Source organism: Rhinoderma darwinii, chromosome 5 (genome assembly GCF_050947455.1).
Source record: "Rhinoderma darwinii isolate aRhiDar2 chromosome 5, aRhiDar2.hap1, whole genome shotgun sequence".
Classification (NCBI taxonomy): domain Eukaryota; kingdom Metazoa; phylum Chordata; class Amphibia; order Anura; family Rhinodermatidae; genus Rhinoderma; species Rhinoderma darwinii.
In genome coordinates this window covers 328,768,059-328,792,431 of record NC_134691.1, presented here as the reverse complement: position 1 = coordinate 328,792,431, position 24,373 = coordinate 328,768,059, and positions in this window count along the sequence as shown.

Here is a 24,373-nt window from a genome sequence, read left to right as displayed (position 1 = left end):
GGGTGTTTTTTTACGCGCCGACTTTTCAAACAGCCACGTAAAAAACGCCCCGTCTAAACGAAACGTAGTTTTTCCCCCTTGAAATCACTGGGCAGATGTTTGTAGGCATTCAGCTTTTGTTTTTTAAGAGTTGTATAAGGGTATGTTCACACGGCTTATTTTCAGCCGTGTATAGGGCAGTAAACGCTCCGAAAAACGTCTGAAAATACGGGGGCTGAACGCCTCCAAACATCTGCCCATTGAGTTCACGGGGCATTTTTTATGCGGCCGCTTGTAAAAATGGTGCGTAAAAAAACACCCTGTAAAAAAGAAGTGCATGTCACTTCTTGAGATGTTGTTGGAGCCGTTTTTTATTGGGTCAATAGAAAATCAGCTCCAAAAATGGCCGTAAAAAACGCATCAAAAAACGCTTGATGCTTAAAAAACTTCTGAAAACAGCTCTGTATTTTACAGCCGTGTGAACATACCCTAATGGTTGTACGTAGGCAGAAGACGCTGCCTGCCATGTCTCCTCTCAGTGCATCTAATTCTCGGAGACATCTCAGCATCATGGTCTCTGTGGCAGATGCCCTTTAAGTTTGTCTGGACCTTGGATAAACATGTGCAGGATATTTAGGTGTAATTTGCAGGAAGATAAATGACATTAGTAGTCTCCTGCTCTGTAGCCGCTTGTGATTTGTGGCTGGTAAAACATGCAGAGACTCCTAACAATTTGTTCCACTTGGAACAGGAAAGATTTGTCATTTTCTGGTTGCTGCTGTCTGGAGCCATTAGGTGAGGGGCAGGCGATGAATTGGCAGGTCTGTGCCGTGGGACAAGCAATTAGGAAAGAATCTCCTCACATTCCAGGCTGAACTCCTGTGGAATGGATGTCATCACAGATCAGAGGTCACTGCCCCGGTTGTCAGAACTGCAAAACTACATTTTCGGAATTAATCCGAACAGATAGATACACGCAGAGGCGGACAAAGCAAATCTGCACAGGGGCCCAGCAAGTAAAGTGGGATGCCCTATGAAAAAATGGGCCCTAAACTATTATTTTACGGGGTCTACAAAAACATACACATGAAACAGATAGATAGATAGATGGATGGATGGATAGATAGATAGATAGATAGATAGATAGATAGAGAGAGAGAGAGAGAGAGAGAGAGAGAGAGAGATAGATAGATAGATAGATAGATAGATAGATAGAGAGAGAGAGAGAGAGAGAGAGAGATAGATAGATAGAGAGATAGATAGATAGAGAGATAGATAGATAGATAGATAGATAGATAGATAGATAGATAGATAGATAGATAGATAGATCTGAGCAGAAAAATAGTAATCAATGAACAAGTTGCTATGATTAAAAAACAAAGTTAGGCCCCTTTCAGACAGTCATAATACGGGCACATTTTACACCCAGTCCTCCCGCAGTTCAGCAAATCCGAACTGAGATCATCGTCTGTATCGCAGCCACTACGCCTGGACCTCCCGCAGCTCTACTGAACCCTATGGGGGTGATCTACGTTCAGTTCAGTAAAACCGCAGGAGGTCCAGGTTTTGCGCTATAGTACAGCCTAGTGAAAGCGACTTATAATAGTATAATACAAAGGATATTTCAGCAAAGACATTGGTGGCATATCACTAGGGGTCGTCTGATTGGTGGGAGTCCAGCCTGCTAGAGCTGAGTGCCAACGGTCACAAAAGAAAGCGCTGAGACAGTTCATCTCTTATCGGCTCCGCACTGCTTTTTATTGGGGGGGGGGGCCGCATGGATGTTTATTGAGTATAATAAGCCAACCATGTGCTTTACAACGAAAGCGGAGCAGAGTCGTCAGATATTTACATGTAGGGATCGGCAGGATTCACCGCGGTAGGACAATCACTGATCGCCCATTGGTGGCATATCCTAGTTATACAATACTTTTAATTTAGACCATTTTTATTTTGGCCTTCCTTCCTAAAAAATTCTCTTCCCCTTCAAGTGAGTTTTATAGACTTTTCTGTGAGTGTCAAATAATCCAGAATATTTGATCAGATCCCAATAATGCCAGCTTAAAGAAATATTACTGTAATTGTAATCAGAGGCGTAGCTAGGTTCTCCAGCACCCTGGGCAACGATGCAGTTTGGCGACCTCCCCCTCCGAACCTCTTTCTCGACATCTCCTTCCCCCTCGCCATGTTTGTTTTCTCTACCAATCAATGAGGTGTAATTTTTTTCTACATTTTTTCTATGTAACTCGAGCATAAAGCCATTTGTACATTTTACAAGTGATATAGTTCTATATACAACACCTGAACCAAGCTCATTACATATATACAACACCAGAACAAAGCTCATTACATATATACAACACTAGAACAAAGCTCATTACATATATACAGCACCAGAACAAAGCTCAGTACATATACACAGCACCAGAACAAAGCTCAGTACATATATAAAGCACCAGAACCAAGCTCAGTACATATATAAAGCACCAGAACCAAGCTCATTACATATATACAACACCAAAGCAAAGCTGATTACATATATACAGCACCAGAACAAAGCTCATTACATATATACAGCAACAGAACTAAGCTTATTAAATATATACAACACCAGAACAAAGCTCATTACATATATATAGCGCCAGAACCCAGCTCAGTACATATATACAGCACCAGAACAAAGCTCATTACATATATACAACACCAGAACCAAGCTCATTACATATATACAACACTAGAACCAAGCTCAGTACATATATACAGCACCAGAACCAAGCTCAGTACATATATACAGCACCAGAACCAAGCTCAGTACATATATACAGCACCAGAACAAAGCTAAGTGCATATATACAGCATCAGAACAAAGCTTAGTACATATATACAGCGCCAGAACAAAGATCAGTACATATATACAGCACCAGAACCAAGCTCAATACATATATACAGTACCAGAACCAAGCTCAGTACATATATACAGCACCAGAACTAAGATCAGTACATATATACAGCACCGGAACAAAGCTCAATACATTTATTGCTGCTTCACTGTAGCATCATTCAGCCCTTGTGCACCTTCGTAGCCGACGATCACCTCTCAAATCAATGGCACGTGGTGCTCTGCAGTTTCCACGTTAGTTATTCCCAATGGTGCCATTTTTCCACTCACAATACACTTTCACCACAGCAGCACGCAAACAGTTCACAAACTGCGCCGTTAGACAAATACCGCCACCCTTGTCCGAAAGCCAATAATCATCCCTTATTACAACTCTGATAAATCGCCCATTTTACCCATGGCAACAATGAGCGATATGTGGTCAGACAGCCAACCGCACGCCGTATATACCCACCAAGCCAGCCCACGACACATCACTGTGTCTCGACTGTGTATATAACTGACACAATCTGTACATCGAATCCACTCATTTCAGTCCTTGTCCCTAGTGGGGTTCACAGTAAAATTTCACATACACACACTATGGCCTTGTTCGCTGAAGAGTCAAATACCGTCAGGGGTGCAGCAATAGGGGGTGCAGAGGTAGCAGTCGCACCCAAGCCCAGGTACGGACTTTTATCCACTAGAAGTAATCAATAAATGTTCCTAATGAATGACAGCAAGCAGAAATCTTGAAAACCATGGCAAATTGATAAAGAAAGTATTTTGGAAAATTGTAATTGAAATGGTAATATCCCTTTTAATCCACACCACTAGAAGGGTTGACTGGCACATGACAGTGCTCGCTTTGATCTTGTTCTGCATATTTACAACAGTTAGTGGCCATTCCCCATTGTAAAATTAAATTCTCTGCTACACTCCCTGCGTAAACATTTAACTTGCCACCCACACAGAAAAAAACTTACCTATCCAGGCCCTACAGCAAGGAATTCATGTGAACATAAGAATGGGACCCACCCAAAAGCATGTTTTCTTTTCTTAGCCAAGTGATACTGGAGTTTTTAGTGTGACTTGTAGCTTTGGTTTACGCCAGCATTTAGTCAGGTTTATCCATGGGTCATTTTACACGACGGATATGGGCCGTGAAAATGAGCACTGATTGACGAGACAGCTTGTTGATCGGCGCTCGTTTGCTTGTTTCACAAGGAGGAGCGATCATTACTACGATCCTACGATCGTTCATCCCCATCATTTCCATTATGTCGGCAGCACATCTGCCGACTAGCGACCATATATTGAACACGTGAACGAGTAGATCAGCCAATGAACGAGCGTTTGCTCGCTCAAGGGCTGATCGCTGCCCTGTTTACACAGTGATCGGGAATGAACCTTCAAATAAATGCTTGTCTGCCCTATCATTGGCCCCTGTAAGAGGTCGGGGAGTAGTAAGGAGCAGAGAGTCCTGCCCGTTTAACCCCTTAGTGACCGCGGTATCTAAGCTGTTAGAAACACTGGGGCAGCCCCCTCTGATGTGCCATTCCCCCCACGACACGATCGCAGGGTGCCGATAGTTGTCATGACAGCTTGGGGGCCTACTGAAGGCCTCCAGGTCTGTCATCTTTGTACTCCTATTAAGACCTGCCAAGAGCAGGATTTAATAGGAGACTGTCAGAAATATGATATACTGCAATACATTAGTAATGCAGTAAATCATGCAAGCGGTCCAACAAACGCTGGTTCAAGTCCTCTAGGTAAACTAATAAAAAAAAGTAACAGTTAAATAAAGATTTTTTTAATATATATATATATATAAAAAAATATATCAAATTATTTTTCCCCAAAAGCTATGTAAAAAAAATTAACATAACTGGTGTTGACGTATCCGTAACAGTCCAAACTATAACAATATGAAATTAGTTATCCCGTCCAGTGACTGCCGTAAAAAAAATCAAAAACGCCAGAATCACTGTTTTTTGGTCACCTCATCTCAATAAAAATTGATCAAAATTCTCATGTACCCCAAAATGGTACCAATAGAAACTACAGCTTGCCCCACATAAAATATAATCCCTCATACCGTTCAATCGGCGGAAAAATAAAAAAGTTATACCTCTCAGAATATGGCGACATAAAACAAATTTGGTTTTTAACAATTATTTTTTTCCTTGTAGAAGTAGTAAAACATAAAAAAATATATAAATTTGGCATCGCCGTCAATATATTGACCCACAGAATAAGGATAATATGTTGTTTTTAATGGTGAACGCCATAAAAACAAAACCCATTCCATCCGACAATTTTTTTTCCTGTTTCCCAGTATATTATATGATACAATAAATGGTGCCATAAAAACTAAAACTTGTCCTGCAAAACTCAAGCCCTCATACGGCTTTATGGACGGAAAAATTAAAAGTTATGGCTTTTGGAGGGTGGGGAGGAAAAAGCAAAAATGAAAATCCAAAAAATGGCTGCGGCGGGAAGGGGTTAATGAGGCAGTGGAGGAGACTCTCCGCAGGACCTACAGACCTGTTCATGCCGGTCCCATGGCTGCCAGTAAGAATTATATAGTACAAATTAGTGTCATTTGCAACGGAGTCTGTAGGTATAGGGTCCTGGTCGTGAGGGAATCCTCTGCACCCCTGGTTATGATGAGAACAGACATTAGTGGCTACAGAGAGTCAGTTCAGTTGAGTTTAAGTAACCAAGGAACAGTAAAAAAGATAAGAAGTTATAATAGAGCGTATTATATCTGATAAAGTAACTTGATATCATCGCCATAGAAACTTTGAAAACAATATGCCACAGATACGACTGCTGCCAGCTGCTACATAATACCACAGTCGTAGCCACGTCTGCCGCATCACCTGAACAGCAAATGATCTGGAAATACCCGGCTGTGTACATCATCATAAATCATCTTCACAGTTTCTCTACAGATCACACAATGACCTATGAGATAAAAAGGAGTTGAATTATTAGATCTCATTCACACTTGGCGACTTGTTGTGTCCTATAAACATTGTAAGGGTAAGGCCACACGGTGCGTCGTTGACGTGGTTTTGTTGCGGTTTTGTTGCATTTGAAAATCGCATGCGGTCAACTGTGTGCATTTTTTGTCTCTGTAATGCTGCAGTTCTGTTGGGTTTTTAAAGGAAATAATTGATGGACATAGTTTTCACTGGTATTGAAGTTTGTAAGGGCCTGTTCACATCAGCGTTGGCTTTCCGTTCCGGGGTTCTGTCTGAGGTTTCCGTCGGGTGAACCCCGCAACGGAAACTCAAACTGAAACCACAGCTTCCGTTTCCATCACCATTGATATGAATGGTGACGGAAACATTGCTAATGATTTCCGTTCGTCACCATCCTGGCAGGTTTCCGTTTTTCTGACGGAATCAATAACGCAGTCGACTCCGTTATTGATTCCGTCGTTAAAACGGAAACCTGCCGGAATGGTGACGAACGGAAACCATTAGCAATGTTTCCGTCACCATTGATATCAATGGTGACGGAAACGGAAGCTGTGGTTTCAGTTTGAGTTTCCGTTGCGGGGTTCACCCGACGGAAACCTCAGACGGAAACCCGGAACGGAAAGCCAACGCTGATGTGAACAGGCCCTTAGGTGCTTCCTGTATATAGTTCATTACAAGGCATTGCAGAAGTGTTAGCAAAAACGCAAGCAGTTCAGCAACAACATTGGCAGCGCGGTCATTAACTGCATGCGGTCGGACGTTATGAAGAGGCAGTTAGCTGCACAAAAAACACATTGAATATAATAGCAGCCGTCTGTCCATAACAAAATGGCACCATTGACTTCTATTAAAAAATGACTTGCTGCAGTTTAAAAACGCAACATAAACGCACCGTGACTGCACCATGTGGCCTTACCCTTATAATAAACTCAGTTGGGCTACTTTGAACTATCTATCTATCTATCTATCTATCTATTTATCTATCCATCTACAAAAAATTTCAGCCGCACAGTCCCAAAATAGTAGATGGATGCAAGCCCGCCAGGTATCTATCTATCTATCTATCTATCTATCTATCTATCTATCTATCTATCTATCTATCTATCTATCTATCTATCTATCTATCTATCTGTCTGTCTGTCTGTCTGTCTGTCTGTCTGTCTGTCTGTCTGTCTGTCTGTCTGTCTGTCTGTCTGTCTGTCTGTCTATCTATCCATCTATCTATCTATCTATCTATCTATCTATCTATCTATCTATCTATCTATCTATCTATCTATCTATCTATCTATCTATCTATCTATCTATCTATCTATCTATCTATCTATCAAGTCCACCGTCCAGCAGCACCAGCCTGAAAATATGGATGGGTGCACGCCCTGGGAACCCAATCACAGTTCCAAATCCTCCAATATGTGTCCAAAGATAGGCAGCACTCCAAATTAATGTGAAAAAAGTAGCTTTTAATAGCCCTCGTGCAACGTTTCGGCTCAATACAAGGAGCCTTTCTCAAGCATGTTAACAGTGTACAAAGCAGTGGTATATATGGAGGCTAAACAAATAGTCCCAATTAACAGGTGATTGATACAAAACAATAAAAAACATCAAAAATGCCATACATATCAATGCATATAAAAATACATATTGTGTCAACAATGATCTATCTACAAGTAGATCAAATCCAATAATTCATCAGATGTATGAATAAAGTGCAAAAGTGCTAAATGTTACAAACAATATTAAACAGGTGCATATGTGTGCAGTTTGTTAAATGGTCAAAAAGTCAATACAAGATTTTGACCTCATATTATCCCCTCTGATCGAGGCGCAGGAATATGATTTTTTTTTCTCAGGATCTAAAAAATGTTTCTGGGAAATTCAGAAGTGAACAGGAGGATGTGAAACGCAGTAAATGGCAACGTGACAGTTATCGAAGGGGCAGGATATTCAATTGGAATGAAAACTTGTGTGGAACGAATAATGGTCAACCCCAGGATATTAGAAAATGAAGGAAACCTCAGGAGTCACTCCAACAGAAAAAATATATACCGTCTTCTTTTTTAGGGACACCTATGTCAAACACACCAGGAGAGGTGGGAGGAGACATCGTTGAACACAGAGGAGCCGGGCTCCAGAGATCTCAACCGCCAGTAACACCGGGAGTGATAGAAAGGAAGAGGACTTAGTTATTAACATCTCATCTAGAATTCTGAGTACCACTGAAAATTTGGTTTTGAACAAGAGACTCTCATTCTGTCCATCTGCACATACGGACTGGATTGAGTTGGATAATGATCTACATCATTTCTTTAGATCTATCAAATTGAAATGCTGGTTCAATGAACACGTACCAATAAATAAGGTGAGAAGTTCAGAGATAAGCATTGAAGATGTTAATTTGTATAACAAAAGTAATTTTGTGCCAAATAACTATAGTCCAGCAATAGATGCATTTGTTACTGCAGTGAAAAAATATATAGAACAGCTTAAAATACATACTCTGCATTCTTCTTTCAATCATCCAAATATGACTAAGGATGATATTACTGCATTAAAGGCTCTGATCCATGATGACCACATCACCATAAAACCCGCGGACAAGGGAGGTGCTATGGTCATCATGGATACAACCCAATATGAAAATGAAATATTGAGACAATTGAGTGATACCAGTGTTTATAATAAATTAACCTCTGACCCTAAATTTAAGATTTTGAGAAAAATTCAAAGTATTGTGAATAAGGCTGTACAGGATTGCATAACTGTTAAAAAAACATCAGAATATTTGATCATAGAAAATCCGAGAACATCAGTATTAAATACAGTACCCAAAGTACACAAGTCTCTGACTAACCCACCCGGGCGACCGATAGTCTCTGGCACAGAGTCTATCTTCAGCCATATGGCAATATTTCTAGACAGGGTACTTCGAGGTTTCTTCCCTGAAGCATTTTCACACATACAAGACACTTCTGACTTTTTAAACAAATTAAACTTGGTCAAGGTAAAACAGGGACAACATATCACACTTGCAACTTTCGATGTTGTAAGTCTATACACGTCTATAGAACATCATAGAGGACTACAGGTTATTTGCTACTTACCTACCGGAATCCAAATACACAGTAGAGGCACAACAATTCTTCCTTAACTTGCTACAGATAATACTGACTGACAATTACTTCCTTTTCCGTGATGATTTCTATATACAGACTCAAGGTACGATAATGGGGTAGAATGTGGCCCCAACATATGCCAATATGTACATGCGATATCTTGAGGAGACATTCGTCTATGTGTCCCACCACTTCAGTCATGCACTGAGGTGGTGGAGATACATAGACGACGTCTTCCTTATTTGGACAGGTAGTGACAGTGATTTACAACACTTTCATGATTTTTTAAATACCATAGATCCTACGGTCAACTTTACCCTGATAAGTTCAGATAAATCGATACAGTTTCTTGATGTACTGATTAATTTTGAGGATGGTTTTCTCAAAACGGTATTGTATGTAAATCCCACAGATAGAAATAATTTATTGGCATTTAATAGCAACCATCCACGATCGAAGGTTAAAAGTCTTCTCACTAGCCAGTATATACGTGCTAAACGAATAACGAGCACGGAAACTAATATTAACAAATCATTCCAGACTATGGAAAATAAATTCAGTCATAGAGGTTATCCACTATCATCTCTCAAACGCCAAAGAAAAAAAGTAGAACAGATGACTCTGGGACCGAGATTTCCAAATGAAATGCAAAATTTACTTTGTGAAGTTTCCACAGTCAGTGATGAAGCAACCTGGGCTTCCATAACAGCTCAGCAGTACCACAGGCTGATCGCCTCCATGCCACGCCATTGATGCAGTAATTCATGCCGAGTCCTGCTGGGTATATATGTACTGAGTTTGGTTCTGATGCTGTATTTAAGTACTGAGCTTTGTTCTGGTGTTGTATTTATGTACTGAGCTTGGTTCTGGAGTTGTATATATGTACTGAGTTTGGTTCTGGTGTTGTATATATGTACTGAGCTTGGTTCTGGTGTTGTATTTATGTACTGAGCTTCGTTCTGGAGTTGTATACATGTACTGATTTTGGTTCTGGTGTTGTATATGTGTATGAGCTTGGTTCTGATGCTGTATATATGTACTGAGCTTGGCTCTAGTGTTGTATATATGTACTAATCTTTGTTCTGGTGCTGCGTATATGTTCTGAGCTTCTCTTTGGGGCTGTATATATGTATTGAGCTTGGTTCTGGAGTTGTATATATGTTCTGAGCTTCTCTTTGGTGCTGTATATATGTATTGAGCTTGGTTGTTATGATGAATATAACTCCAGAACCAAGCTCAGTACATATATATAGCACCAGTACAAATACAGCTCAGTACCTAGATAATTTGCAAATTTAGTTTAACCCCTGCCATATAAGTTTGTACAGAATAAAACTACAGCTCCCAGTATAGCCAGAATGATGGTATGGATATGCTTGGAGTTGCGGTTTCACAAAAAAGAACGATACACACATCATCTCGCTGCAGAACATACAGTGATTACAGTACCGAGCAGTCACAGGGAGAATAAACATTTACATTTAGTGACTCACCGGTGACGACTTCTCAGATTAGTTCCTTTTCTCTTTACTTTTCCATCTGGTCCAGAACTCTATGATGCCTCCTTGCCATGACCCATTTCTGCGGAAGTGGGTCAATTTGCTCAATCAGATGTCTTTGGAAGCTCACTTTTTCAACATTTCTGCACCTATAAATGAAGAGCAAATTCTTATGCTGCCACATTCTATGCCATTAAATATAATAGTATCATACACTGTGTCCCCGAATATAATAGTGCTACACATTGTGCCCCTGAATATAATAGTACCATACACTGTACCCCTGATTATAATAGTACTATACACTGTGCCCATGAATAAAATTGTGTCAAGCACTGTAAAGTAATGCACTACACACAGTGCCCCCTGTATATAGTGCCCATCATAGAGCCCCTGTAGATAGTGCCCCTCATAGATCACCCTGTAGATAGTGCCCCTCATAGAGCCCTCTGTAGATAGTGCTCCCAGTAGAGCCCTCTATAGATCGTTTTCCCCATAGAGTCCTCTGTAGATAGTGCTCCCCATAGAGCCTTCTGTAGGTAGTAGCGTTCCCTGCAGATAGTGCCCCATGTACCGTTCCCTGCAGATAGGCCCACTGTAGCTTTCCCTGTAGATAGTGCCCCCTGTGGCATTCACGGTAGTGTTCCCTGTATAGTGCCGCTTGTAGATAGGCCCCCCTGTGGCGTTCCCTGTAGATAGAGCCCCCTGTGGCGTTTCCTGTAGATAGAGCCCCCATGTAGCGTTTCCTGTAGATAGGGCCCCCTGAGGCGTTCCCTGTACATAAGGGCCCCTATATAGTCCCCTGTAGTTAGTGTTCCCTATGTAGTCCCCTGTAGTTAGTTCCCTATATAGTCCCCTGTAGTTACTGTTACCTATGTATTTTCCCCTGTAGTTACTGTTCCCTATAGTCCCCTGTAGTTACTGTTCCCTATATAGTCCCCTGTAGTTAGTGTTCCCTATATAGTCCCCTGTAGTTACTGTTCCCTATATAGTCCCCTGTAGCTACTGTTCCCTATATAGTCCCCTGTAGCTACTGCTACCTATATAGTCCCCTGTAGCTACTGTTCCCTATATAGTCCCCTGTAGCTACTGGGGACTATATACAACGCTGCCCACGGTGGAAAAAAAAAACCATTTCTTACTTGTCCCGTTCCCGCTCCATCCTCCAGCGGCGCCAGTCCTCCTCCAGAAGAACGATGCAGCGGTGAGATAACGTCATCGCCGACTGCATTATCACTAAAGCGCCAAATACAATTGAGTGCAGGGGACCGGCTCCAGCTTCCCGCTTCACCCGGTTCTGCGAACCGGCTGTAATTTTAACAACCAGTTTGGGCGAACTGGCCGGATCCCACCCCTGTATCTATCTATCTATCTATCTATCTATCTATCTATCTATCTATCTATCTATCTATCTATCTATCTATCTATCTATCTATCTATCTATCTATCTATCTATCTATCGGCTCATAGCCTTATTTGTAATTCTTTGGGTGCAAGCCTTTGGACCCCGATCACCGGTTCCATATATAGAAAAACAAAGGAAGGCAGCACTCCACAGCAGATGGTTTTCAAGTGAAAAATTGCATTTTTATTCATCCATTAGCAGTGCAACGTTTCAGCCCCAGCATGGGCCTTTGTCAAGCAGTGGGTAAATAAAAATGCAATTTTTCACTTGATAACCATCTGCTGTGGAGTGCTGCCTTCCTTTGTTTTTCCTTCTTTCTTTCTATCATCTATCTATCTATCTATCTATCTATCTATCTATCTATCTATCTATCTATCTATCTATCTATCTATCTATCTATCATACAAAAATGGTGACAGCACACTGCGAACACTAATGCCACCTAAGCCACTAAATATAAATAAATATGCATTACTGCTAAATCTACTTACAATAGGGAGGTTCTTAGGGAACATTTTGATCAAATTGTGTGAGCCCACCTGCCACGACAAGGCGACCTCCATGAGGTGGGTTCCTATGCTGCACATACACCCCGAACTATCTATCTATCTATCTATCTATCTATCTCTCTCTCTCTCTCTCTCTCTCTCTCTCTCTCTCTCTCTCTCTCTCTCTCTCTCTCTCTCTCTCTCTCTCTCTCTCTCTCTCTCTCTCTCTCTCTCTCTCTCTCTATCTATCCATCTATATATCTATCACATCCTTTTTATTTTTCCAGAAATATCTAACATATTAATCTCTGCTTCCATGTAACAATGAAATACATTCATCCACAATCTACGCAGAAATTGGCTCCTTGTCACATTACCTATATGATTTGGCGATGAGACAGAGTCTGAATGATAAGTATTGATTTGCTCAGTGTCTGATCCTGGGATCTGTGGCTTCTATCCCTATCACAATGACACATCCCGAAGCCAAACATTTCCAAAAAAATAAGATCACGTCGCTTTAAATTACAAGGCTCGGGCTGGTTGGATTCTGGGTTTCTTCTCTGGCTACAACCTGTATTTTTGCCAATGACTTTTTTCAGCTATAAATCTATTTTCTTTTAAAACCCCCTTAATGAAGGCTTGGCTGCGATGCTGTAACTATTGGCTCCGGCTCACAAAATGAAATGGAAAGAATAAAATATACTATAAAACTGTAAGGAAATGGAAAAGTGGTCCTAGCAACCGCCACTTATTTTAAAGAAGTAAAACTTGTTTTCATGGTGTCTCATTATTTTAAGAGGGACTTTTTATACACGCGGTGCTTGATCAACTTAAATGAAGTGGCAGGTATCTGGCGAGGTTCCCAGGCTTGAGACAACGGGCATCCTTAGGCCTTGTACGTTCCAGGCGTGTAGAGCAGATTATAGGACGGAAGGATTTGTCTCTTTATGGGAATCTCCTTTTCTTGGTGCTTTTTGGGCCACGCCATGGGTCCATCATGGTTCATCTTGTGAGGTCAGGACTACCGGACTGTTTACCGGCTTGCAGAAAGATGTTAAATCATGTGCTTTATTTTTATATTAGTCTCCCCGCATTGCGTATGTATTCATTTAAAGCCTTGTTTTTTGCAGAATGGTTGTAAAAAAATATTTCTGTATAATTTATATGGTAGAGTTTGATTTACATAAATTTTAGATAACGGCAGAATGCATAGAAAATGACGGAAATTTTTAATGGCGTTTACCATAGAAGATGGCACATTATTGTACTGGTTGGGACGAGTTTGTGGATATTTAAGGTTTTGTTCACAGATAGTTTTTGCCTTCCATCGGGGGTATACGTTGGGAGTATTTCTTGCCCATACGGTCCCATTGTAAAAACGTCTACCTCGCTATATGTTTTTTACTGTATGCCCTTGTACAGGAAGGCGCAGCAGACAACGCTAACGTCTACCAGCCGACCTATACCAGCCCGGTGGATTTCAAAAGCACACGCTTTTGGGGTCTGTCCGGTAAATGGGGCCCTATGGATACGTTCGGCTTACTGTAACGTGACTGACGAAAGTACCAGCCCAGCAATTGCGCACCCACTGCCAGACTTATTTCATACATTTTATTTTGTTCCATTAGGGGACATTAACTTTTAAATACATTTTTTTTCTCTTAACCCTTTAATGACCAGGCCATTTTTTCATTTTTGTTTGTCAATCTTCACCTTCCAAGAGCCATAACCTTTTTTCTTTTCTATTGACATAACCGTATTAGGGCTTTCGTCTTTAATGTCACCATTTAATATACCATAAAATGTACTGGGAAACTTTAAAAAAATATTTTGTGGGGTGGAATGGAACAAAAAAAAGCAATTTCCCCATTGTTTTTTTGGGTTTCGTTTTTACTGCGTTCACCTTGCAGTAAAAACGTCATGTTAACTCTATTCTGCTGGACAATACGATTACAGCCATACCAAATTGATATAGTTGTTTTTATGTTTTACTACTTTTACAAAACAAAAACATTTTGTTAAAAAAGAAACTTGATTCAGGTCGGCATATTCTGAGACCCAGAGCTTTTTTATTCACCCGTCAATGGAGCTGTGAGCGGGATTATGTTTTGCGGGGTTGTTTTTATCTATAGCATTTTGGGGTACATACGTCTTTTTAAACACTTTTAATTTCATTTTTTGTGGGAGATGAGCTAACCAAAAAAACAGCAATTCCGCCGTATTTATCTATTTATTTTTTACCGTGTTCACTGTGCGCGTTCAATCATCTTATATTGTAATAGTTCGGACATTTATGGACACGGTGATACCAATTATGTTTGAGTTTTTTACATTAATTTGGGGAAAAATTGAATTTTTTTTAAACTTTTAATACTTTTAGGGATTTTTTTTTTTTAATTTAACAGTTTTTTACCTTTTTTATTCGTCCCTCTAGGAGTTTTGAACCAGCGATCATTGGATTGCTTGAACAATATACTGCAGAACTTTCATATTGCAGTATATTGTTTTTTATACCGGCTCTTATGCAGCCCTGACTCTGGCAGTTCTTAAAGGAACAGTGTCACGAAAAAAAAATTTTTAACATCAGTTTGATTTTAGTCTTTTATTAAAAACTTTTAGATTTATTTGTGTGTTTGTGTTTTACTTTTTTTTATTTTTACACTTTTTCTTCCCTATGGGGGCTGCCATTTTTTACTCCATTTCTGTATGTGTCGATTAACGACACATACAGACATGGAATACGGCAGCTACAGTCCCATAGTGAATGTGAACGGGGCCCGTTCCATCCACTATGGTGTACGCCGTCTGTGTGGGAACGGCGCATGCGCCGCTCCCACACAGTCCAAGTTGAACTGAGTGCCGTCCGGCGCCATTTTCCTGTAGACCGGAAGTCGCGGCCGGACAGTAAGATTACTACTTCCGGTCGCGGCTTCCGGACTTGTGCACTTGGAGCAGCGGCAGCAGACGGAGCGGACGGACCAGAGGGAGCGGCGGCGACTGGAGCAGGTAAGTTATTTCTATGTATGTTCGTGTTTCAGTGTGTTTTACTACTGTATGTAAACCTACTACACTGTGTGTTAGCTCAAAAAATGGCGACACACAGTGTAGGAGGTTTGACCGTTCAATCCCCTCGTTTCTCCCGGCACTAGCCAGGATAAAGGAGGGGGGGATTCTGAGAGCTCACTAGAGCGAGGGATTTTTTTCCAAATTTGCAGCATAAAGCAATGTGGTTGCTTTACCACATGCAATGCTGCAATTTTGGGAATTGCTCCATCTAGTGACCAGTGCTGGGAAATATTATAAATTAGAATCTAATTTATAATATTTCCTGACTCGTGAAAAAAATTTAAAAAATTAGAACAATGTTTAATCACCTACACACTAATTGTTTAACTAAAAAAAACAAAACATTTTTTGCTAACAACGCATTCCCTTTAATAGGAACACAAACCTGGCAGACTTAGCGGTCTTCATTATGTCCCCAGGCTGCCAGGACAACCATCGGCACCTGATCGTGTAACAGGGGTTATCAATGAGTTTTCGTAGGTGGTTGCACCCCTCTAACAGCTTAGATGCCGTGGTATCTATTGACCAGGGTATCTAAGTGGTTAAACAGCTGAAGTTGGAGTTAACTCTGATACCAGCAGTTAATAAAATTTATCCGACACGCGCAGCGTATGGAGCGCGCTCCATACAAACACACTCCCCCTACAACGTACAAACTCTGTGGGTGGTCATAAAGGAATTAACTACAATGCAATGGTATTTATGTATATGACATTAATTATTGCTTGTGCATGTAAAGTCCACAGGTATCTGTTAGGGCAAAGGTTAAGGTTCAATGTCTAGGATCTGAGTTTTCTCCGATCCTGGTCGTTAGTGCAGGACTGTCAATCACATGACATACCCGGACTGCATCGTACAAGAATTACACCCGCTGATGACACATGTCCTTATGTCATTATGCGGTAAGTGGATACAGGGGTACATCCAAGGCATATTCACAGGTTGGTCCCATCTCTGGGCTCTATTCTAATTGGAAAAATGGGGAGTCTCCAATTACCATTTGGCAAGAAATAACGGCCGCATATAAGGGAGATGAACGTGAGTGAAATTCGCAGAAAAATTCAAAAGTGAGTGAATATGGTTAGCCCAAGTCTGCATAGTTATACAAAGATATAATAGTTGTGAATATAATAGTTGTGACCCATTTTCAGGCGTAATGGAGGCGTTTTACGCCTCGAATTACGCCTGAAAAGACGGCTCCAATACGTCGGCAAACATCTGCCCATTGCTTGCAATGGGTTTGCCGATGTACTGTGCCGACGACCTGTCATTTTACACGTCGCTGTCAAAAGACGACGCGTGAAATTACAGCCTCGTCAAAAGAAGTGCAGGACACTTCTTGGAACGTTTTTGGAGCCGTTTTCTCATAGACTCCAATGAAAACAGCTCCAAAATCGGCCAAAAAAACGGCGCGAAAACGGCGCTAAAAACGCGAGTTGCTCAAAAAACGTCTGAAAATCAGGTGCTGTTTTCCCTTGAAAACAGCTCCATATTTTCAGACGTTTTTGGCTCAGCGTGTGAACATACCCTAATACTACAAGGCTTGATAAATTTACCATCCAAGAGTCTGAAAAACCCTTGTAGGATATGTTTTGGCAAATATATTAGCTGCCACCAGACTTTTCCAGCAAATGTAAAATTCATCATGCCAGACATTCATGATGGGGTCAAGCAAAACCTCTAATTACCCCTTAGCTCCTAACACCTTGTTCACACACTGGCAGCAGAAGCAGAAAAGGACCGGGTTAAATGGCACCTGTCTGGCAGACATCGGAGGCGATTGTTTGCTCAGCAGCCGCAGTCCAGATAGTTAATCTCTCAGTGTCGCTCTCTACTTATGTCAATTATAAGAACATTTCGAGATTTGAATAGAATTGTCCTTTAGGGCTCGTGCACACTGCCATTGAAGGGTGTTGTACAGATCAGTAATATGGCACTACTATGGAGCTATACCTCTGTGTGCCTGCTGTTTTATACTAACGCACACGGAGAAACAGAATTATGGCGTGTTCCTACACATGTCATATTATAGAGGTATTTTCCCGTAGAAGCATTGCTACTAGGGTAGAATTTAGTGCTTCATGGGACACGGATGTGTAGAGATTGCATGTGGCACTACGCAGGGTCCGTAAACATGGTTTGCAATGTGCTTGAACACATAAAAGTGTTGTACCAATATAGACATTGTTGGCGTATTGCTCAGATATGTCATCAGGGTCTGATCAGTGGGAGTCCGACCACTGTGACCCCTGCGATTGTTAGAATGAAGTGGCAACAGCACTAGGAAAGCACTTTTCCACGTTGTGTACTTTCGGTGCTGCAAGGCTTTTTCCAGAGGCCACAAGTGAGAGGAGACGAAATGTAACGGCGATTGCCTAATGCTGCCGCCAATTTGTTCTAGCAATTGTTGGGGTGATCGGACTCCCCCTAATTGGACTCAGTGTCTATGATGAGACCACCCTTTTAAGCCGATGATTTTGGGAATATACATTTTATCACTATGCACTATTTTAGCTTTATTTATACTCCTCATCACTTTGACTTTCACACTAGATAATACTGAGCGAAAAGAGTCATCTGCAATTTGCGGTAAAACTGTGGAATTACCGCGTCTCACGGGTGACTTTCATTTCTCCTATGGAAAAGACAGTGGCAAGGAACTTTTTACAAGGTCACATGCAACCTCATATCCAAAAAAAACAACGAGTGATTTTTAACCCCAACTTCATGTTGCTGTGGAGCCTGAGCCCCAATATAAGGTTGTGTTTATGTCACGCCGAATGTACCCATAGGGCCCCACTAAACCGCCAAAAAGTGTCCTTTTGACATTTGCCAGGGTGGAATGCGTCAGCACACTTTTTTTTTATTTTTTTACTATATGGAATATCGTTGTAAACTATACCATTCCATACAGAGGCACCTAGCAAAAAAAAAAAAACATACCACAAATTATAAGTCTTTTTGCAATGGGACCCTATGGGCGGTGTATGCCTCTTTGTGCCTATATAGTGGCATTTGTTGCAGCCTTCTGTTGCAGGTATACCTCGGGAATTACTTCTGCTGTATGCCTCTGACGCAATATTCTGGCGTAATTACATTTGTGATTTATTATATTGACGTAATCTGTGCTATATAAAAAAAAAAAATAATTATCTGGGACCATTCATCTCATTCCTGACTTAATGTTGCCCCAAATCTAGAATGGTACATACATCATGAGGCACTGGCTATACACAAAAGAACATTTTATGATTTCCTGTGAGAGTAGCAGAAGAAACAGCATCATAAATTCTGTATATTACTACGTGTATTTTATTACGTTTTCATGCTTGGTTGCAGTCAGACCTGTGTGTATACAGGTGGGGTTATGAACTACATCACTGGTCCCACATACATTTTAGACTCTTGTACCGATCCTTACTCCTGCAACTATAATTATTACAAAATAACTCAAAAAGGCAATTATTGTTTGTCTATTATTGTATACAGCTCCCACGCAGACCTATGGGTCTCTATGGTTACAGACTATAAACAAACCCTGCGTTAAGTCTGATCCTGCGGTGCTATGTTACTACACTCCCTCTGCCCCCTCTTCTTGCTAACCTAGTGAGGGTTTGTATGTAGTCTTTAACCATGGATACACATAGGTCTACATAGGAGCCGTATACACAAAACGGCAAGATTTTTTTTTTTAGCAAAACCATTTGTAGAGTTGCTTCATTTTTTATTTTAGAAGCACTGGTGCAAAAAAAATTGTTGCAACAGTCTACCTACCATTTAAGATGATAAATTCCAACCATTACAATATTTATTCTAGTAGTCATAACAGTTTGAGGACTTGCTTTAAATTTTTCTAGGGCGCTACTCATTAAATTCTGTTGGTTGGGAGTCTCTTATCCTCATATGGCCGGCTGGCAGGTGCTATGTCAGGATGTATTAGCCTCAGGCTCGGATTAACATGGGGGGATAAGCAGGGTGTCCCTGATGGTGTGTGGGTTTTATTAAACTGAAGTGGTGTCAAATATGAAAAAATATGTTTCTGCCTCTAAGGTGTTTGCACTTTGCTGAATTTGAGGCTTTTCTCCTGCAGGTTGAATGTGCAGATGTTTCCTTGCAATGACTGCAGAATAGCTGGGATTCCAAAGCTGCCGTCAAAAATCGGAAACATTCCAGATCTAATACACCTGTCCCTATAGAGAGACTCGTCTTCAACCATATAACCATTGCCCCTCACACCATTCAGAAATAACACAAAATTTAAGGGAAAGGGGAGGATAGATGGGGAATAGCAATGTAACAAAAAACTTAACTTTTATTATTTTAGCTTTAAAATATATGCATCTATATGCTAATATTCCTTTTTATAGTTTTATTATTATATCATTAAAAATAAATGACAATAGTAGGTTAGGTGGGTTATTTACTATTCCACAGGACAGATGCTGGCAGTCCCCACTCTATGTTCTTAATATTATATATGCCAGCCTCACCACATCCAGACGCCCCCAGAAGAAGCCGAAAGTTACTCGGCGAAACGCGTGTCGAGACGCTACCATAGTAGGTAAGGGACAGCCAATTTATCCACAAGGGTCAGCTAGTAGCCCACTATAACGCCACATCTCTGGCACACACTGGCAAATTCATATATCACCGGGAGGAACATGGAGGGGCCGACCGCCTCTCCATGTATGCATGCCGGAGATCATGCAGCGTCCGTAATGTATGCTGCATGGATTGATCCGTGATCAATGAATGGGCTCTGTTAGCAATATACATTGATAAATAGGAGTGTTTGTGTTGAATAAAGAGGGCTCACTGTACAAATAAGCAGACAATTGGATGTGACAAGGGGGGAGGGATATATCAGGCAGTAAATGAACAGTCAATTCTTGAAGTTGATGTGTTGGAAGCAGGAAAAATGGACAAGTGTAAGGATCTGAGCAACTTCAACAAGGGTCAAATTGTGATGTTTAGACGACTGGGTCAGAGCATCTCCAAAACGGCAGGTCTTGTGGGGTGTTCCCGGTATACAGTGGTTAGTACCTACCAACAGTGATCCAAAGAAGGACAAGCGGTGAATCGGCGACAGGGTCACGGTAGCCCAGGCTCATTGATGTGCATGGGGATCAAAGACTAGCCCGTCTAGTCCGATCCCACAGAAGAGCTAATTGATGAAAATGCTACTGTTCGCAATGATAGAAAGCCACAGACCGGTAAGAGTGCCCATGTTGACTCCTATCCACTGCTGAAACCACTTACAATGGGAACGTGAACATCAGAAGTAAAGCATGGAGCAATGTGTTCGGCCGGGTGCTTGTGTGTCGCTTACCAGGGAAAGAGATTGCACCATGATGAATTATGGGAAGAAGACAAGCTGGCAGAGGCAGTGTGATGCTCTGGGTGATGTTCTGCTGGGAAACGTTGTGTCCTGACATTCACGTGGATGTTACTTTGACAAGTTCCACTATGTCAAAGTAACAGCCTATATATACAGGCTTGGAAGAGATATTCCATGGCACTCACCATCTAGCAAATAACATCTTCTTCGTGGGCATAACGCAATCATGGGATTTAGAGAGTAGTAGCCGACGGACGTTTTGCATGTACATCATGTGATAGGCTACTATTATCCAGATCTCACCACTGCTTTATGCCAATAAAGAAGTTTTTTGCTAGATGGTGAGTGCCATGGCAATTTCTCTTTCAAACATATATCATAAGGATCTGCCTCTGTATACCACAGAGCACCACCTGTTACACATTGTTACAGCCGAGACCGCAAAAGGTTTGTGCATGGTGAAGGGACTTGTGTCACTCCTAGAGACGAAGCAGTGCCGCTTTATGTTCCTTTACAATAATTTAACTATATATACAGGATCCATTCTATAGACTATTAAGCAATTGTCTGAAGTCTGTTGATGGGAAACAGATGGTAAAAAGTTACACATAACAGAGTATATGAAACTTCATCAAGAATCCAGAATTTGGTTATTTAACAGTATTCCTTTGTTACCTGCTTGGAGGTGTTAAAAGATTATCTGTGGAATTAAAATTAAAGTGAGTATAGGGATAATAATACTTCATAATCCATATATATGTACTCAAACGAAACAGCAAGGCAGCTTACAAATTTAACAAGCAGTAACACTCAGCCTGGCATTGAGCAGATTTCTACAGTAAAGGCCAGTTAGAAACCACAAAGAAATACAAAACTAAATTGCACATTTCCAGTAATGGGGAAATACTGAATCTCTGGCTGGAACAGTGAAAACATTTCTAAATGAAGAATTGTGATCTGGCCACACATGTTCCAATTTTAGGGGACCAATACTATGATCAGCCAAAGAATTGAGCCCTGCATAGAGATGTATTGACAAGAAGAACTCGATGGCTCACATTTATCAAGCGGTTCAGGTAAATTTTTAGTATAAATTGGGACTTTTTAAAAAAGATGCCTCTGAAAGCGCGCCAAATCTGCTAATTTTTTTTTGCCATATTTAAAAAGATACATGGATTGATAGTAGGCAGAGAAATGATCAATGGACACATGTGGAAATAGGGAGACACGATTGGTTATCCTACCGCCCACGTGACCTTCGCCACTATTTAAATACCATCAACACATTACGTTTTATTCCCACGAGGAAGCGAATACAGGAAACGTGCATTGGGGTTCTTAACCAGTTCATGGTATTGATTACTTATATCATCCATAGACCGTCATCATTGAAACATGGGTAGGTGGCTTTTTGGTTAGGTGTTTCTACTTGGTTATAATTTATATTGCACTTTATTGTTACATACGTGTTATATATGACAATTGTACCACCACAGTATAAAAAAATATTACAACCCATAGTATCAACATTACATTTGTCCCTCACAAACTACCATGCAGAGTACAAATATCAGAACCAAGCAATATCCAAATAATGGTGCCATACAGCGCCCAAACAATGCCAACCAACACTATCCAAATAATAGTAGCATAAACTTTCCCTAGACATAGAGTGTATGGCAGAAGTGTAGGTTCACCCAAGGTAAATCCACCCAATTTTGAGCCATCAGTCCACTGGTCTGCTGAGATCATCGGTCTAGTAAATGTAAATTTCGAGACACAATTTTTGTCGAGCAGAACGTCCTGTTATAACACCGACCTTATAAATACTATTGATTAATTAACTTCGCGTGAACTTTATATGTTGATACGAGTTATTTATTAATTTGTGATAGTAAAGTTGATAATAGATAATATTCTTTTTGGCACGGTGTAAAAGTAAAAAAAACTTGATTGCGATATACAATGTCGACATTCATAAAATACTGATAAAAAAAATACTATAAAGAACTTATTATAATTCCAAATGAATTATCTAAGTTCTTACTTACACAGCCATATCTTTGGTCCATGTTCCCTCAGTATATTTTTGTATTTTACCAAAAATGGGATTGAACCCAAGCAGATGTAGGAAACGCTTTCTAAAGTAAAATTTGACATGAAAACTGTCAAAGAGGCTACTATTAATGCACCAAAATGTATGTCGCCAACATATACTGACAATAAAATAAAAAATCCAAGTCTAACCTTTGGGGACAAAAAGTTTTCAACATAGCCTCATGCACTCAACTGTATAGAAAATGTGTGCCAATCTGCACGATACTCTGTATGAATTTGCAAACTACACTTATGAAGCGCCGTATGGTACCATAGTTTTTAACATACAGTATGTTATCCCTATGAAGATTTTTACACAGATCCATATAAACGGATGCGATTTTTCAATCTTCTTACACATGGCTGCACATGGAGAAAACAGAATCACATACAGGTAAACTCCATAGGATAAAATTACTACCAAATTATGTATCTGTACCATTTGGAACTGGCAAAGTGTCGTAAAATGGTCCAGGGGCGGACATAGACAGCAGAGGGCCACTGTGCAACAACAGAATGTGGGCTCCTTGTTTTCATACCTTGGAGCATCTCCCTTTTCATAGAGTCTCTCCCAAATGTATCTCCAAAATCCAGCAGTAATTGTGAGCTATGAAATGTATTAGCTTTACTTTACATGCGATCTGATGAGTAGTAGTATGCTACTTTAAATATGACAGAGGGCCCCCTTACCTGCTGGGCTCCTGTGTAGCGGCACCAGTTACACATATAGTGCGCTCCCCCCTGATATTGTCATATGCATAAGCCCAAAATCTATTTCCAAACCCCAAAAGGAAAAGTAGGGGACCGTCCAGAGAAGTTTGTACCTACACAGGGGTGGATATAGACAGCAGAGGGCCCCATGCAATACTATAGGGCCACTTGGTCTCCAATAGCTAGTCATAGAGCACCCACTTATGTCTCTGCCAATCCACCAGTATCTTAGTCCCTTACATACAGTACCCGTTCGCTGCAGAGGAAATGTATGGCCAGCTGTAGTGATAACAGCTGATTGTCTTCCATTTTAAAGGGGTTGTCTTGATGAGACTCCCCCTTTAAGAAAATGTTCATTCAGCATCCAATGGATCCTGACACTTGCAAAATTAGACCCACTTGAATCCGGATTGCGGTAAAGGTGTCCAGGAAAAACACTTTCAACAATTATGATGATCTTTTGCGATAAAATTTTTGTTCAATGTCACATAGTCGATGGATGCGTGACATCAAATACATTCAGTGCACACAAGCTCAGACTGACTTCAAGGCAGGGAGGGTGAGTGGCTGCCAGCTCTGGTCAGTTGTTAGCCGGCCACCTCCGGATACTTTATAAGAATTCTATAGAGAGTTACCAGCTGTCAATAGGAGCTGACCAGGGTGCTGAACTACAGTACCACCTGCCCTGTGATGTTTAGAACATATTCTTTTCCTGGGGCGGACATACCGTATGTGCGACCTGTATAGCTGTACAGGGGCCCAGTAGGTAAGGGGGCTCTGTCCCTTTAAAAGCAGCTTCATACTGT